Source organism: Mauremys mutica, chromosome 4 (genome assembly GCF_020497125.1).
Source record: "Mauremys mutica isolate MM-2020 ecotype Southern chromosome 4, ASM2049712v1, whole genome shotgun sequence".
NCBI classification, from domain to species: Eukaryota; Metazoa; Chordata; order Testudines; family Geoemydidae; genus Mauremys; species Mauremys mutica.
The window spans coordinates 91,227,967-91,242,118 of NC_059075.1; the positions used below are offsets into that span (position 1 = coordinate 91,227,967).

Here is a 14,152-nt window from a genome sequence, read left to right on the forward strand (position 1 = left end):
CCAGTGGTCTGGCAACAGTATAAAAATGTCAAGTCCAGAAGCTGCCTCTCACTTCCAAGTCTGCTGGAGCCTCAGTTCGTCAAGGAGGGTTGATGGAAGCTTGTTGCTCAAGAACTTCTGCCAAACAATTTTCATAACAATACAAAAATCTGTCCGAGGGCAGGTCATTGCCTTTCTCCTCTTGACCAGAAAATGGTCCTTATAAACATAATCTCCCTTTCAAAGAGGGAATGCAAATAGGGAAAATATGATGATCTCAGAATGAAGTGTTTGCAAAGTTTTAGACAAAAGTCAGAAAATTTTTAATGAGAATTTACTCCCTCCAGTGCTGGAAAGAAGTGCCCCACCACAACAAAAAGGCAAACAGATAAAAAACAAATGAAGGACCTTTGATGACACGTTGTGGTTGCCAGTATACAAGTTAAGCAAGTTTTTCCAATAACATCGCCTGTCCCATCCGAAAAGAGCGGTAACAATCTAGTGATCAGTACACAGGAACTCCTGAATTCTCCCAGCTCTGACATGGCTACTTCTGTGATCTTGAGGCAAGCTGCTACATCAGAACCTGTTTCAGTAACCCCATCTTTAAAAATGAAATAATATTTACTTACGTCACAAGCTTGTTGTGCTTATTTATGTTTGCAAAGCATCTTGAAGATGAAAAGTGATAGACAAGAGCCAAGAATTACTATAGAACATATCTCACCAAGCTCCTTATACAAATATAGACTTATAACCAAACAAGAAAGCTTACAAGAAATACTATATTAAAAAAGTTTAATCAGAGAAATCTATAATTGCTCTGTCTTTTCTTCCATGCCATCTCAATTCATGGACTGCCATTCCTGAGCAGATCTGCAAGGCCTGAACTTTTATTCAAATCTTCATAAGGGATTTGAATGTGGAGAGGGTAGGGATGTTGTGAACCTACTCAGACCTTGCATTCAGTGCAGAGGGGCCTGCATGGAAGACGGCACGGAGCAATTATCACTTTTCAGATATAACTCTTTAAATACATTGTTGGCCCAAACCTTTTAGAAATATTAGTTCTTATAAAGATAATCCTTTGGTTATAAGTATATATTTGTATGTAAGAATCTCAATATATAGGAACAATGATTTTTATAAATCACTTTTCATCTATACTTCAACATATACAGATTAACAGACAATCCTAAATTACTCTGCCACCATGCTATTATAGTTAGATAAACAGTGATTTAATGTTTTGTATCAGGGCTCTTATATCCGTGTTTATCAGTTAAAACCAAAAATTAGGAGCCTTACAGAAATAGTATGTGTGACTCAGATGTGACTTGTACCACAAAATGTGTATGGACATTGGTTAAACCACATAAACAAAGCATAATACTCAGATGTAGCTGCTGGAAGAGGGCTAACAGTGCTATTTGCAAGGACTGCTGCTGGAACTCCCCAAGAGATCACATCCATGCATTAAATGATGTTGGCATATGCCTCCATTTTAACTACCAAACCCACTGCTCAGATTTCTCAGAAATCTCCACAGAAACTATTCTTGATGGAAAATTACATTTTTGACTAGTAACTATTTAAAAAGGTCAGGCCATCATGAAGCCCGATGGTAGCCTATTCTTTTAGCTATTTGAATATGCAGATGGAGAATGAATATCTGGATGGTACTGGCTTACCAAGGTGACGACATCTCAAAGTGCCAAATAATTTGTTCAGATGGTAGATAACATCCTGCAAATATTTACCTATTTTGATTTTATGCTGGTAGCCTACCTCAGTCCAAATTCGTTGGGATTAGCGCTTGCTGCATGATTTTGTACCACACTGAATAAGATATTAAGATTTTCTTTATTTCTTGTGACAAAGAAATATAATATGTCTAGCCATCTACATCTATAGGAATCTATATTTTAAACATCTGATGGGATATTGTAGGCCCACAACTTTCCTTGTATTTGCATAAACCAAACATATCTCCATACAATGAGACATAGTTCTAAAACAACTCTGTCCCAAGTCCATAAACAGTCTGACTTCATACCAACACCTTTGCCTTCCCAATCCAAGATTTTCACAGTCATGTTTTACCCTACTGTTCAGCTTATCTAGTCTGAATCAACATTTTATTAGGGCATCACTGCTTGTCTCCCTAGAAGAAATGTACATATTACCATATAAAGGGGAAAAAAATTCTCACAGTACCCATAATGACAAGGTCAAAATTCATTGTGCTGGAAGAAATAAATAATATTTGGACTAACTAAAATTTATTATCTACTTTTGAGCTATTTCCATTTAATTACCATAGTTGACCTAGTCCACTCCAACCTGAGGACTTCCTGCATCTCAGCTAATATATTTTATGTTGCTCAATTTAAAACTGTCATGTTAGACCCTGCTGAAAATTAATCTGCTGAAAAACAACAATTTGTGACACTGGCAATACAGATTCCATATTCCACATCTAATAGGAGTTGATTGTAAAAATATATTAAATATTAGAAACTACTGGGTAACCGAAAGGTGGTCTTCCTCATCTAGTATATGAACAATAGGATCCTGCACCACTGAAGTCAGTGGGAGATTCATCATTGGCTTCAATGGGTGCAGGATCAGACCCTATTTAGGAAAATTTCAGTGTGGCAGAAGAGAAACTTCAGCAGATGGCAAAATTGCTGTGAGAAAAATACTTCTGTTCTTCTCTTAAAAAAAAGAATTACATGCAACTTTAATCTGGACTCAGAAGGCCTACTCTCGGATACACTACTATATTCACTAAAGCAGGGGTGGGCAAACTTTCTGGCCCACATCTGGGTATGGAAATTGTATGGTGGGCCATGAATGCTCATGAAATTGGGGGTTGGAGTGCAGGACGGGCTCCAGGTGGGAGTGCGGGCCCTGGGGTTAGGCCAGAAATGAGGAGTTCAGGGTGCAGGAGGGGGCCCCGGGCTGGGGATGGTGGGTGCTTCAGCTGGGGTGCAGGCTCTGGGATGGGGCTGGGGATGAGGGGTTGGGGGTGCAGGAGGGTGCTCTGTGCTGGGACTGAGGGATTCAGAGGGTGGGAGGGGGATCAGAGCTGGGGGTTAGGGTGCAAGAGGGCGTCAGGGGTGCAGGCTTTGGGTGGCACTTACCTGAAGCAGCTCCCGGAAGCAGCGGCATGTCCCCCCTCTGGCACCTATGTGGAGGTGCAGTCAAGCAGCTCTGCATGGTGCCCTGTCCACACGTGCTGTCCCTGCAGCTCCCATTGGTCACAGTTCCCAGCCAATGAGAGCTGCAGGGGTGGGGCACTTGGGGCAAGAGCAACATGTGGAGCCCCCTGGCTGCCCCTCCGCATAGTAGCTTGCAGTAACATGCCTCTGCTTCCAGGAGCCGTGCGGAGCCATGGCACATGTGGACAGGGGCAAGCCCCAAGCCCCGCTCCCCAGAGGGAGCTCAAGGGCCGGATTAAAACATCTGAAGGGCTGGATGTGGCCCCTGGGCCGTAGTTTGCCCACCCCTGTACTAAAGTGTCCGTGGACTGCTTCTTCAATTGATTTTTGTTATCCAGATTTTTTTTATCTCGAAATTACTATAGAGCTATACCACCATCTGAAGCATTACTGTTTGTTTCTGGATAATGTAAAATAGATGGGCAGCTCTCCATAGTGAATCGTTGTAGAAAAAATAATTCAACAAGCAATGAGAACCAGAAACCTGAAAAAAGTTTTGAAAGTGATCACATCATAAGCAACCAATTACTTGTCAGGATCTGAGCAACCCTCAGATCTCCAGCCTAAGTATTTGGCAGCATCCAGGTCTCACTCTGGCCTAGAGAGGACCAACAAAAACACACTTTCCAATGAAATGCTGGCTGTAGTGCTGAGGAGCTCTATTAGTACTGTCCATACTCCAGCACTTGCTGAGATGGCTGATTTTTAATGGAAAAACAGATGATCAGTACAGACTCAGTCTGTAGCAACATGAAAAGCAAAAGGCAAAAAACAAAAAACACAACCCTTAGGGCCCAATTTCTTCGAAACCTCAACTGTGTCAATTCCTTACATGCCCAATAGCAGAAAACACCTGGGAATATACAGCAGCAACTAGATATTGTACTGAAGTATTGATTGTTCTTACCTGTACACATTTATAAGAAAGATATCTGATGATTCAGACAGTCTAAAACCTTTCAGCAGTGGTGTGTCAAGTCTTCATTCATTCATTCTAATTTAAGGTTTCACGTGCCAGTAATACATTTTAATGTTTTTAGACGATCTCTTTCTATAAGTCTATAATATATAACTAAACTATTGTTGTATGTAAAGTAAATAAGGTTTTTAAAATGTTTAAGAAACTCCATTTAAAATTAAATTAAAATGCAGAGCCCCCCGGACCGGTGGCCAGTGTGAGTGTCACTGAAAATCAGCTCATGTGCCACCTTCGACACGCATGCAATAGGTTGCCTACCCCTGGTCTAAAATAAAATCCCAAAATAAATATAATTGGTATTTTGTTTTACATTAGGGGAATTCATTGCAAAGTGAAATACATATACTAATCACAACCATTCAAACAAATGTATATGGATATACATATATTAGTTATTATTTATATATTACCTGCATATCTTAAAACATCCCCAAGTGTTCATATATACGCATGAAGCCATCCGCACCACAAATTAGCATCTAGTCCATGGACGTTTTTGGTACTGCATCGTAATGTTTTCAGCTATATTAATATTATCTTTGCAAAACTGTCACAAAAATTCACCAGCTCATGCACAAAATTTACTTCCCACCCTTTCCATGATGATTATGATGATGATGATGAAATAACTGACTACATTTTACTCATTCTGGGCAAGTAAAATTTTGTGAGGTTCATTTGTATTCCATATTAGTATGTGTTTTATGTATCAGAAATTAAGGACCTGGTTTTTAAAAGTGCTGAACACTCAGAGCTCCATGCAGGATGATTAAAGTCGCCAGCAAATTACGGTAAATCACCAGATATAATTATGATTTAAATAAGAAACAGGAAACCTTGATTTAAATAATCGATTTTAATCTTGTTTTGCATTTGTACATTTTAGTTATTTTCCTAAAGAAGGAATGATTCTCACTGATTGGTAACCATTCAAAAGTGTTGATTTGCAACTAAATATCGCCTATGCATTAAATTTGGTGCTTCTTTTTGCTCACCAGGATGCACTGTATCTATGCACATTTATTTAAGCAATTATGTAGCATTTACAGAATTTATCCAGATTCTTAACTTTGACATTTTTATTGTTTTAGAAAATGATGAATGATGGATGTCTTATTTACTAGTTTATTTATTTTTTACTTGTGATTTGTGACAAGCTTTATTTCAGCAGTCCCCAACACGGTGCCCGCAGGCACCATGCCCGCATCCTGGCCGGCGGTTGAGCATCTGCCGAAATGTCACTGAAATTCGGCGGCATTTCGGTGGCAACGCCTCTCAATGACACTGCTTGCCAATGACAAGCAGCGTCATCGAGAGGCGTCGCCGCCGAAATTCGGCGGCATTTCGGCGGATGCTCGACCACTACAACGGTCCTTCGTCTGGCGCCCGCCAGATGAAAAGGTTGGGGACCGCTGCTTTATTTGGATGAAAATTTAATTAAAATTCACACTTTTTTGTTAAATATAACAAGCTTAAACATGTTAGAAACATGAAAAAAGTTTATTAAAACATGTTTTGCATTTCAAGCTAACTCATTTGATAAAAGTTAGTAAATTAAACTGTAAAAAGCGACAAAGAGTCCTGTGGCACCTTATAGACTAACAGAAGTATTGGAGCATAAGCTTTCTTAGGTGAATACCCACTTCATCATGCGTCTGACGAAGTAGGTATTCGCCCATGAAATCTTATGGTCCAATACTTCTGCTAGTCTATAAGGTGCCACAGGACTCTTTTAGCTTTTTACAGATCCAGACTGTAGCGGGGTGGTTACCCGCTCCTGCCCTGAGAGGGTTAAAAAGCAGCCCCAGAGAGGGCTGCAGCTCTAAAAGCTGGGCTGATTGGGGAAGCAGCTGAAGCTGGGCCATGCCCCAATCAGGCCACAGCTGACCTGTATAAAAAGGCTGTGAGCCAAGCACCCAAACACTCCCTCTGCCTGTAGAGGGAGAGGGACCTGGATGCAGGGAGCTAGAGACAGGGTACCTGAGTGGAGCAGGGCTGGGGAAAGGCAGAGGAGCTGGGGAGCTCCAGCCTGGAAAGCCCCAGGTTGCGGCCTAGCATTAGGCCAACAGGTACGGGGGGTTGCAGAGGGCAGCCCGGGTGTAGGCAAAGGCAGCAGGTCCAAAACCAACCTTGCCAGTGATGAGTAGGCTGATACTGCAGTCTGCCCCAGGGCATGGGGGCTAGATGATGACTGGCAATAGCCTTATAATGAGGTGAGGTTTCCCAGGGAGGGGCGACCCTGAGAGAAAGGGGATACTGCCAGGGGGCAGCACCCCAGATAACAGGGCACCGGAGTCCACGGAGGGACATGGGGGGGCCAAGCGGTAGTGGATCACTGGCCTGTAGAGGGCACTCTGGGCTGGAAATCGAGCTAATTCCCTGAGAGACTGGCAGGAGGCACTGCAGGGGTGAGTTTGCACGCTTATACAGACTAACACAGCTACTCCTCTGATACTAAATTAAACTGATTACTTCTGGTCACTATGTCCTTCAACATTTTGGAACTAGTAGATTTCATCCTCTCATACCTAGTTTTCATCATAGATGTGAAGAAGAAAAGTAAGTTTTTTCTGCTTTTTCAACTCCCAATTGTTTTCTTAGCCTGGTCATTGAACTGAACTAGTGGAATAAACTGAAGTGAAGAAATTATTCTCTCTAACTGCAGAAGAGGTTATTCCTGTCAAAATCTGGTTTAGCACTTCAACAAACTCTGGTTCCAGTTGCTTAGACAGTGATTTCTACCAGTTCAGTGACTTTAAAACTTGGCAGCAACTATGATCTACTTAACAATATTTTTTGGTTTTAGTTTAAATTTTTTTTAATAGATAAGGAGTTAAGGCCATAACATAGGTTGCCAATTTCAAATATGTTTATATAAAAAATGAGAAATTTATTAAATTTTAAAAATCTAATTTTTATGTTTTTAAATCAATTTTTATCTGCCCTGGCTCCTTATTAACTGCAAATGGAGTTGCAGATACTCAGCACTTGAGAAAAATCGAGCCCTTTCTAATTTCTAGATCCTTATTCTTCGTGAGGTCCACCTGAAAAGATTCCTGCAAGGAGCACACTGCAGGATCAGGCCCACGTGTCATCACAAACATTTTCTTTTGGTTTTTTTCAAACCCTTCTCATTTGTGGTCATATGTTGAGACTACATAAATATTAACTTTACAAAATTAAGATTTATACATCTCATCTCTTTTTATAATATATTGAAGATATTTTCTTTCAATGACTTTTCCAATTTCTAAGGTATTTATCACTATGGTATCTCAGTGCTGCTCAACTTGTATTTCATTATGACCTTAAGTATTCCACATGCATCAAGTACTAAACTGTACATTTTTATGCATCTTCCATTTGATTGAAAGTCACAAATATACTGCATATTTAATATTTGTACAAAAATTACAATGGTTATTTTAGTAATCACTGTTTTCAGGTTCTGCATTTATTCAGCCAACAATTATTCTTTATATGATATACAGCATGCTTAAGCTACAGTAATACATAGCATAAAACATGATGTCCCGCAATGTATGTATTCATTTTAAATTTTAAAAAGCTGTTTAAATTCAACATAGATCCAAATTATTATTGCTGTCAAGTATCCCCACAGAGAAGCATGCAGTGAGCATCCAAATGCTTTCCAAATAAAATAGTATTGGTATCTCTTACAGAAACATCTGAGCATTTTTCAATTAAATGGTTTGTCATCTTATTTATTATTATTATTTTTACATATTAAGACAAAACCAAATCTTTCAGTGTCTGAACTTCCAGGATTAAATAGTCTTTCTAGTTGTTGGCTGCTGGCCTGAAGATACTAGACTTTCAAACCCATCCTATTCTGGCTAGTATAAAGATCAGGAAAATGAAGCCATCTTCTTTGCAATCATAATCCCTGACCCATGCTGTTAGATACTTAGGAACATCTAAAGAAGCAAACTACCTTGTTTCAGCTCACAGCATGAATACAGCAGGGAGCTGCATCACATGACTACTAGCCCTACCTAGTCAGGTGACTCAACAGCTAATCTGATTTGGTGACTATAAAACTTTAATCAGTACAGCCTAATGCTATCACATTCCAGAACTGATGAACTGAGCTTTTGAATATAATGGCAGACACCAGTAAGAAGATTATGAACAGGAATGCCATTGATGACAATGCAGTTTTCTAGTTATCTATCCTGTACATACACCAAGCAGAGAGAAATATTACTGAAAATAAACTGGACATACAGATTTAGAAAAAAATGCATTGCAGTATTTTATTCAAATTTGGATCACTGCTTATGCTTTCATGCCATATATGAAGACCACAGAATGAAATGAATCCCTATTAATGCTTGGAAATTAGATATTTAAAATAATCCATCTGTAGTTCAAATCCGGCTCAGGTTTGTAATAGCCAAACATCATTAGCCTCTGATCGCTGTTAAGTGGCTTTTTAATTTTTACTTTAGATATTTAGCTGCCTATCCAAAGCTGTATGTGCATTACACTGGTTAAAAGGCAAATTATCTTGGAATATGTCAAAAAAAATACTACAAGAATGGAACCCCTAAAAAAAAAAAATCCAACCCTCAGAACAGCCAACCACACACACGGTGATTGGCGCAAGGTAACTGGATCTGAGTTGTCCTACCTCCCAGGTGTGAGTCCTAATCATCAGGCTATAGAGTCATTCTCTCTCTCCCCCTCTGGCCCAATGACTGTTCCACGGTGGATAAACAGTCATTGGGACAGAGAGAGTGTTAGAATGACTCTGTAGTCCTGTGCTTAGGGCATCCACCTGGGAGGTGGGAGACCCACAGTCCAGTTCCCCTGCTCCAATCACTTTCATTATTTTCCCACAGTAGAATAGCTTCAACAGAAGATACTGATTTTCCCACATCCGAATATCCCATAGCTCAGTGGTCAGCACACTCTCCTGAAAAGAGAAGACCCCCCCACACCTCGTTCAAATCCCTTCTTCTAGAGAGGGAGAATTAAACCTGTGTCTCCCACATCCCATGTGAGTGCTATAACCACTGCGCTAAAAATTACAGAGTGGGCTCCTCCTCCAGCTATTTTGTGTGCAGTGAGGCAAGCATCTAACTCATTCCTGCAAGAAATGCTTTAGATGCCTAAGACACCTGACTCCAGGCAGCAAGTTCCTGTTTGTGAATCACTAAGCAGACAGGCGCCTCCTTGCAGTATGGACTTAGGCACCTACGGTATGTCCAAGAGAAGAGTGGGGCTTAGTACACATCCCTGTCATTGGCATCTCCCAGGGGCCAGCATAGGTGGCTCCCCAACTAACATGCTTGGCTTTTGTGGATTGCATTCTCAGGCACCTCTCTCCCGCCATTCATTGTACAGGTAGCCAATAAGCCTAACTTGGCTTGTGGACTGAGCATTGTTCCTGTGATTTTCTAGCCACCTAAAAGACAAATGCTGTGACTCTCAGTATTGGAACACCTATGTCCTTTCATGGATCGCACCCTGTGAGCCTGGATGCTGTAGCTTTTTATAAACTGAAAGTACTAATTACCCCGATGAAGAGAGCTGGAAGGTTTTGAGTGTTACTCTATGGTAATGAACTACAACCAGAGGGGGAGTAGCATATGCTTTGACTTTCCCTGGGGTGCTCGACCCTGACTCCACCCAGGTCCCGCCCGTTCCCCAAGGCCCCACCCCACCCTGCTCCACATCTGTCCTGCCTCTTCCTGCCCCCATTCCGCCCCCTCCCCTGAGCATGCCCCACCCTCGCTCCTCCCACTCTTCCCCAACATCTCCTGCACACTGGTAAACAGCTAATCCACGGTGGGCGGGAGGTGCTGGAAGAGAAGGGGAGGCACTGATCAGAGGGGCCACCGGTGGGCAGCAGCACGAAGAGCTGATCAGTGGGACTGCCGGTGGGTGCTGAGAACCCCCCGGTTTTTTTGTCCCCATGGGTGCTCCGGGGCTGGGGCACCCAACGAGTCAGTGCCTATGCAGAGTAGTACTGTGAAAATGCCAGATTTGATGGTGGTCTATTTGATGCATTGCAGAAGGAGAAACTGAGGCAATAGTAGGGCCCAAAAACAGACCAGTAAGTCCTGCATCAGTAACCTTTTTGCCAGTTTCAGTAAAGAGCGTAGGATTGAATGGACATGTGGAACTAACTTCTCACAACTAAGGAAACTTATGCTGCTGCCTAGAATACTTAAAAAAAAAAATCAAAAAAAAATCAGGTCTTCAAACCTACCAAATTTTGTACCTTTTGCAAACAATACATTCACTCATCAGAGTTTGAAAAAACAAATACTGTAAATTGCCAGCTACTTACTGAGCCAAAAAACTGTAATATGCGCTGGATAACCCTGAATATGTTTGCTAAGGTACAACTCTAACCAGGAGGCCTCAGTACGAGTATCAAATCTTGCTCACTTTTTGTTTATTTTTTTGCCAACTATCCTTTTGTCAAAAATTAATATGCACATATAAAACCTAAAAGGAATAAACAATTGTGTTCAAAGTTATTTAATCTGCATAATTTAATCAAAGAAGTATCTGTTTATCAAACTCATTTTTTCCAAGAAATGTATCATATAATGAGATGACTCAATGCATGCAAAGCTACTGAAAAGGAGCCAAGTTCATCCCTGGTATAAACCCATTGACTTCAATAGGCTTACATCAGGGATGAATTTGGCTCAAATAAAATCACTCTGTATGAAGAAAAGGTCCGTGTAGAGGTCAGATGTCTACTTTTTTTGGACGGGCGGGTGGGGCTATGCCTCTATCTGTCCCACTTCCTACTGTTCTGATCCTACTAATAAGTGAAACAGAAATAAGCCTTTTAACAATCAATGAAGAGCAGTTAACATGGAATGACACCAAGGACAGGGAGAATACAATACAACTGAAAGGATCTAGAGTTTGCAGAAAAGAAGTTATCAGTGAGCACAGGAGGAGTGGAAGCCATTGGCATACAAGAGGAGGAGAACAAAATTGAATAAAAGTTTAAAAAAATGAAAACAAAAAAAGGACAATAACAGAGAAGAGACAAAGAAGAGAGAAGATGGTCAGTAAGTGGCAATCTTCCTAAGGAAGAGTGTTAGCCTGCTCAGAAAGCTGGGAGAGTGCTTAGTGTTCATAGCAATTATGGATGAGAAGTTGTTGACCAGCTAGCTATTGCATACAAGATGTGATCCAAACAAAATATGTCTTAGTGCAGATCTGCAAGATGACTTTGATCATGTACCACAATGAAGACAGAGAGGCCTATATCTGAAACATTTAAGTATTTCCCATACTTAGTAGAGCATTTAAGGTACATTTCTCTGCTCTTCTGCTGTTAACGAACCCAGTACACAACACAGATCTGGTGGGGGGAGGGGGAGTATCCAAGTTGGCTCCTGGGGTTCTCCTGTTGGCTGAGGTCACATGACCTGTGTGTTTAAAAGAAAACTTAGCTGAAGATAATTGAGGCCACAGCTCGTATTAAAAGTATAACCAGTCCATATTAAAAAGTATAACTGCATGCTAGCATAAGTTGTATGTCATGCCTAGCGGCATCTATATTTGAACTCTTTTTCATATGAAGTTCTATAACTGTGTTAAGAGCTTTGTACATTATAAATGTAACTGCCAGTGAACTGGTTATCTGGTTAAAATTTGTAGTTGCAAGAACATGATTAAGTCCCATCCACACTAAAAGTGTAAATGACTTTTTAACTGGTCGGGGGGGTGGGAGGAAATTAGTGTTGTTACTGGGTCCTCCCCCACTCAGTTATATTTGTATGTAAAATAGTGTTATGATTAGTCTAACTCTGTTCCCTTTAACTGTCTTATACACACTAGCAATACAATGTCTTTATTAATCACCTGGAAAGAGTAGAGAGTAGAGAACATTTTCAGAAGACACAGTTATTCAGGTTAATCAAGACCAGAGAAGAGTGAGAATTTCAGGATGACCTCCCCAAACTAGGCAAATAGGCAACATGGCAGATGAATTCACTAGTGACAAATACAAACTAATTCACAATTTAATAATTGAACTATTAAAGTTGGGTTCTATTAACTATATCAGCTCAAGAAAAAGATTAGGACTTAGTATGTACCAGTGGTCAAGAAGTCAAACAAATTACTAGGATGTATAAAGTGGGATGGAAAATAATACAGAAAATATAATGAAATTATATAAATCATTGGCACGTCCTCGCCTAGAATTCTGTTTTCAGTTCTGCTCACCTCATCACAAAGAATATAGCAGAAATAGATGGGGTTCAGTAAACTATTACGGGAACAGAATAACTGTCATATGGAGTGATTGAAATGACTGGTATTATTTACCTTAAGGAGGAGTTGAGTAATGATGATACAAGTATATAGGGTAGATAAATAATTTTTTTTTATTTTAAATACAGGGTTTTTTTTAAATTCAATTTGAAATTATGATAACCTATGCTAAGGCCTTAACTTCTTATAATCTATTAAAATAATAGAAATTAAAACAAAACATTAAATAGTACATGTTTGCTGACAAGTTTTAAAAATATTCAGACTACTGAACTGGTGACAGTCACTGGCTAAGCATCTGAAACCAGAGTCTGTTGAAGTACAAGACCATCTTTTGACAGAAGTAGCCTCTTCTCTAGTTACAGAATATTTTCTTCATTTTAGTTTATTCAACACTAAGAAACCAATTGGGAGTTGAAAAAGCAAGAAAACTTGATTTCTTCTTCCAATCTATGAAAAAAAATAGGAGAGAGTGGATGAGATCTTCTAGGTCGAAAATCTTGAAGGACATAGTGACCAATGACAATCAGTTAATGTTTTGAAAAACTTTTTTTATGTGTATCCATAACATTTAAATTAAACAATTAAAATGCTGGTATTCCATCCAAATACAGCTGGTCACAAATCACAAGTAAAAAATTAATCATCTAGTACAGGGGTCCCCAACGCAGTGCCCGCGGGCGCCATGGCGCCCACGTACTGGCCGGCGGACGAGCATCCGCCGAAATGCCGCTGACAAGCTGCGTCGTCACCAAAATACCGCTGATTTTCGGCAGTATTTCGATGGCAACGCCTCTGGATGGCGCAGCTTGTCGGCGGCATTTCGGCGGATGCTCGTCCGCCACCATGGTCCTCCGTGGCTCGTCGTCTGGCGCCTGCCATACGAAAAAGGTTGGGGGACCACTGATCTAGTAAATAAGAATTACATCCATTCACCATTTTCTAACATGGTAAAAAATGTAAAAATTAAGACTCTGAATGTGAGTTAAGCTATATAATTGACTATATAAATGCATGTACATTAGTGTATTTTCCTGTTTAGCAAAACAAAACAAAAAATGCCACCACCAAATTTAATATGAAGTCTATATTTAGCTGCAAATCAATGTGTTAATGGTTCACAACAAACAAGAACCAACCTTTCTGTAGGAAAACAACTAAAATATAACAAATGCAAAACAAAATTAAAATTGACTATTTAAATCAAGGTTTCCTGCTTGACAATTTAAATCATGATGATTATCAGTGATTTAAATTGTCTCAATTTAAAATTAAATCAATCCACCTTATATATATACAAAATATTAATGGCATTGAAAAGGTAGATAAGGAGCTTCTGTTCATTCGATCTCATCATAAAAGGGGAGGGTAAAAAGAGGGAAGATTGAAAACTCATGTAGCACAAAATCAAGATGTTGAGAACAAAATTAATGAAGGAACAAAAAGACACGAAGAGAAGAAATTCTTTAATTGGCTATACACCAATTCTAGGAGCCTGGATAATAAACAAGAGGAATGGGTACTGCTCATTTATTATCATAAATTAGATCTATAACTGAAATCCGGTGGGATGATCTGCATGACTGGAATGTTAAAAATCAATGGTTATATCCTATATAAGAAGGATTGAGTAGGCAAAAGGGGAGGAGGAGTGGTTTATGTTAAAAATGACATTGCATGTTTACAAGTTACTGGT

General features: G+C 39.9%; 1 protein-coding gene across 17 annotated transcripts in view; it reads right to left on the reverse strand.

The window, feature by feature from the left end:
• Positions 1-14,152, reverse strand: part of IMMP1L (inner mitochondrial membrane peptidase subunit 1) — a 77,395-nt gene that overhangs the window by 48,982 nt on the left and 14,261 nt on the right. For 3 of the 17 annotated variants that reach the window (XR_006579202.1, XR_006579197.1, XR_006579199.1), the window contains exon 3: positions 11,472-11,606. The exons of the other annotated variants lie outside the window; for them this stretch is intronic. The gene's annotated coding sequence lies outside the window, so the exon portion shown is untranslated. The remainder of the gene's footprint in view (positions 1-11,471; positions 11,607-14,152) is intronic. 17 annotated transcript variants of the gene reach the window in all.